Source organism: Setaria viridis, chromosome 9 (assembly GCF_005286985.2).
Source record: "Setaria viridis chromosome 9, Setaria_viridis_v4.0, whole genome shotgun sequence".
Taxonomy (NCBI): Eukaryota; Viridiplantae; Streptophyta; class Magnoliopsida; order Poales; family Poaceae; genus Setaria; species Setaria viridis.
This window is the reverse complement of record NC_048271.2, coordinates 30,175,511-30,179,989: the sequence shown is the minus strand read 5'-3', so window position 1 is coordinate 30,179,989 and position 4,479 is coordinate 30,175,511. Positions and strand designations below refer to the sequence as shown.

The 4,479-nt window shown below is 51.6% G+C and overlaps 1 pseudogene; it reads right to left on the bottom strand.

Annotated features, from left to right (window-relative positions):
• Nucleotides 1-265: 265 nt before the first annotated feature.
• LOC140221168 (cytochrome P450 710A2-like) lies at nt 266-1,007 on the bottom strand (annotated as a pseudogene).
• Nucleotides 1,008-4,479: the final 3,472 nt, after the last annotated feature.

The window sequence follows — 4,479 nt, the reverse complement described above, 5'->3', positions numbered from 1 at the left end:
AGTTGGATGACTTAATGTGGATTAAGGTTTGTTTGGGACTTCTCCGCTCCAGAAAAAACAACTCCACTCCACCAACACCACTTTCCTTCAGCTCCACTCCACCAAATCCACGAAAACATGGAGCTGCTGTGTCTGTTTGGCAAATGAGAGGATTCCAACTCTAGGAACATGATGTTTTTATGTGCATTGTCTATTATACCCCTGTATTGTGGGACCCACATGTCAGTGTACATCGAAGACTGGCAAAAGAGGATCATCAGCTAAGCTAGAATGATGGCAGCTTGGCATAGCGCTGCTTGAGGTAGACAGCACAATCATCCCTAGGCACGATGGTGGGGATGTACACAAGGTCGTCACACCCCTCCATGGCGTGCCAGCGGAACTCCACCAGCGATGCGAACAGCATGATGAAGAGCACCAAGTAGTTGAGCGCGTAGCGCTGCCTGATGCACTAGTGCGCCCTGGCGTTGAACGCCAGGAAATTGCGTCGGAACTCCACATCCTCCCGGCACTCCTCCGAGTGGAACCAATTCGGGTCGAACGCCGTCGGGTCGCGGAACCCCTAGAACGATGACTCATACATCGACGGGAACACGGTGGCACCCTTGGGCACCGTGTACCCCTCCGACAGCGCAAACGGCTCGCCGGCGATGTGCGGCAATGTCGTCGGGGGGGGGGGACAGAGCTGGATCACCTCGCGCGCCATGGCCTGGGTGTAGCGCATCTCCGCCGCCTGTGTAGCCATGATGGGCTCACCGGAGTTCGGTGACCAGAGCGCGGTGACCTTGGCGCGGACGTGGGCGAGCACGACTGGGAAGTCGAACACGTGGCCGTTGACCTAGTCGTCGCTGGCGTGCGATGGTGGGGGCTTCCCCACCGCCACCGCCTCCTCCTCCTCCCGCACCGCGAGCGGTAGAGACCGCGGGTCCTTAACGGCCGGCGGAGGCGTAGCCCCAATGGCGGAGGAGCAACCCTGCAGGCTCCGAGCTCTGGCAACAGTGCCCCATGGGTGGGGGAGCAGCCCAGACAGCAGCGGCGGAGCGGCCCGGCGAGTGTGACCCGTCCGGCGATGGCGATCCAACCGCAGATGGCAGGGCGGCGTGGCCGCGGTGAACAGGGGAGAAAGGAACGGGGCGACGGGAGGAGGGGAGCAACTATTTTATTTTGCGAACCAGTATCATGTGTAACTGGTGGATGGTGGGTAATTACCCCCAACTCCACTAGGAGGTCTGAAACTGGAGTTTTTGGAGCACCCCTTGAGGTACTCCGTGCTCCACGTTTTTTCTGGAGCTGGACATGTTTGGCATGAAGTTTTGTAGAGTTGGTGGAGTGGAGCTATTTTTTCTAGAGCGGAGCAGTCCTAAACAGACCCTAATTATGAAACTAATTACATAATTCATGGCTAATTGATAGGTAGAACTCATTAGGCCATTCTTACATAATTCATGGCTAATTGATAGGTAGAACTCATTAGGCCATTCTCAATGCAAAGTTTCATGTTTATGCTTCCAAGAGTGCCACATAAGTAAGAGTGCATTCAATTCATAGATGAAATACCTCACACAATGCATTATTTTATCTTTTGTTGTTTCCAAGGTTACATGCAAGACACAAATATTTTGGAAACAGTGTACACATGGTTTCATCATAGTCCAAATCTGCCCGGATATCATGGGCCACGTTTTGTAGTCCGACTCAGATTGTTTTCCATGTAAATATCGAGTAGATTAGATCGAAACCGACTTATAACTCTTGGTCGTCAGTCTATATAAGGCGGCCAAGGGAGCCTCTCGAGGGTATCAGGGGAAGCAGATCAATCTTAAGCAATATAATCCAACATACAGGACGTAGGGTATTACACTCCAGAGGCTCGAACCTGTCTAAAACCCTCATATCCCCTTCATGTTCTCACGATCACCTTCGAGTTTTTGGTTTTGGAATCGCCCTCACCTACAAATCAACCACTTGGGTAACCTCTGGTGGACTGTCGGGCTTATAAATCCGACAGTTGGCGCGCTAGGTAGGGGTGGTTGCAAGATCCTCTTCGCGACCTCGATGGCATCCCATCTTGACGTTTGTTTTCCCTAAGAGCATGTAGGATTTCCTCGCAAGTGCCCACCCACCCACACCTGGCTCATCAATGTCTGCCATCCGGCCAGTTCTGAAAGTGGGGGACTGTGACGACCGGCCCCAAATCTTCCCAGTTAATCTTAATCCTAGCCCCTGATCATCTATCTAATCTTTCCGCGCCTAAGTGTTCAACCATCCGATCGGTCCCGACCCCTGAGACCCGACCCCTCCCCGCTTCGCTCCGGTTCCGACCCCGCCAAAACCAGCCCACCGTCGGATCCTTCTAAGTCTTTCCAAACGTCCGTTCTGTCTGACCAGTGGACCCGCGAGATCTTTTTCCCCAGATCTTCCGCGGCAGGCGCACTCGAGTTGCATGCCCGCTTCAGAGTCTTCCCGCCGCGTGGCTCATCTGCTCCGACGTCCACCGCTCAGCTTTGTCTCTGGCTCGCGACCGAGTGGATTCTCGCGCCCCCTTCCCCAATGGCAGCGGAAGCCCCTCTGCAACCTTTCTGCAGCACCTCGCCTCCCACGCCATCATCACACCGCCAGATCCCTGTTGGGATACGAGGTAGGCCACACTAGCGCAATTCAAAAATTCTACCGCGTATAACCAGGAAGAACTGCCGTATAAGGATCACGGGATTACCACTCGACGCACTACTGGTGCGGAAGATGTAGATATGCGTCGATGCAGTGAAGACGATCACGTAGTCGTACATAGTCGATCAATGTAGTCGTACGTAGTCGATCACGTCCAGCAGCTCGTCCACGTGCAGCAAGATCGCCTCCGGTGCCGCGGCTCGTCGTCGGCTCGTCGTGGCTCGTCGGCGGCTCGTCGGCGGCTCGTCCAAGTGCTGCAGGCGCAACACCTCCAAGGTATCCACACGTGCAGGGAGAAAGCGTCGCAAGCCGGACTGCTAGATCCGCGAGTTGCAACAGGTGAGGGGGTGGGAGGCGTGGCAGGTGTGTTTCGCCAAAAAGGGTGTCAACCCTAGGGCGCCCCCACCCCTCTATTTATAGAGGTTCCTGACGGGCCTCTGGGTCCGAGGCCCATTAGTACTTCTAAACCTAATCCAAATCGGATCAGATCCGAATTGGGCTTCCAGCCCCTTAAGTGTGTGACCCTATGGGTTCGGATACGTATAGACATGGCCCGAGTACTCCTACTCGGCCCAATAGTCGGTAGCGGCCTCGAGCAAGATGTGCCAACTCCTATACGCACACGAAGATCATATCAGATGAACCATCACAACATAATATACATGCTATTCCCTTTGCCTCATGATATTTGGTCTAGCTTCAAGCCGACCGCTCTTTCTCGATCCTGTGATTCGGAATCCCTTTGTAGGTTAACTCTTAACCGTACGTAGCATAGCCATGCATTTTCGGATCCGATCACTCGAGGGGCCCAGAGATATCACTCTCAATCAGAGAGGGGCAAATCCCATCTTGATTGACCATGTCTCATAGCATGCTTCTTGACAAACCCGAAATCTACCTTTATAACTACCCTGTTACGGCGTAGCGTTTGATAGCCCCTAAGTAGGTCGATCCACATCTAGAATACATACGACAATCTCAGGTCTAAGGACAAAGCGTATATGTTGTTTAAAGAGAGAACTACTTCTCGTGTTGGGTCAGTCCTAGCACATGTCTCCACATGTGTCCACATTATTAGTTCAACATCTCCATGTCCATGACTTGTGAAACATAGTCATCAACTAATACATGTGCTAGTCTAATATTCATGTGTGTCCTCACATGAACTCCGACTAGGGACAACTTTAGAATAACCATACAAGTAAAGAGTTTCACATACAATTCACATAATTGCAAATCAATTCAAGTAGCCTTTAATGGATATTCAATGAACACAATATACAAATCATGGATACAAATGGAATATCATCATCTCTATGATTGCCTCTAGGGCATACCTCCAACAGTCTCCCACTTGCACTAGAGTCAATCTAGAAGGTACCTAATACCCATAGCTCTTACATGCGCATCATGCTTAGCCTGCGGGAGTGGTTTTGTCAACGGATCAGAAATGTTCAGATCCGTGTGTATTTTGCATATCTTGATCTCACCCCGGTTAATGAAGTCTCGAATGAGATGAAATCGCCGCATTACGTGTTTGTTCTTCTGGTGGTTCCTTGACTCCTTTGCTTGCGCAATTGCCCCATTATTATCACAGTAGAGATTCAATGGGCTGGACGCATTCGGGAACACACCAAGCTCAATGAGGAAATTCCTTATCCAAACACCTTCCTTCGCGGCTTCCGAAGCCGCGATGTACTCGGCTTCTGTCATAGAATCGGCCACCGTCTCCTGCTTGGAACTCTTCCAACTAACAGCACCACCATTTAGTGTGAACACAAATCCTGATTGTGACTTTGAATCATCTCT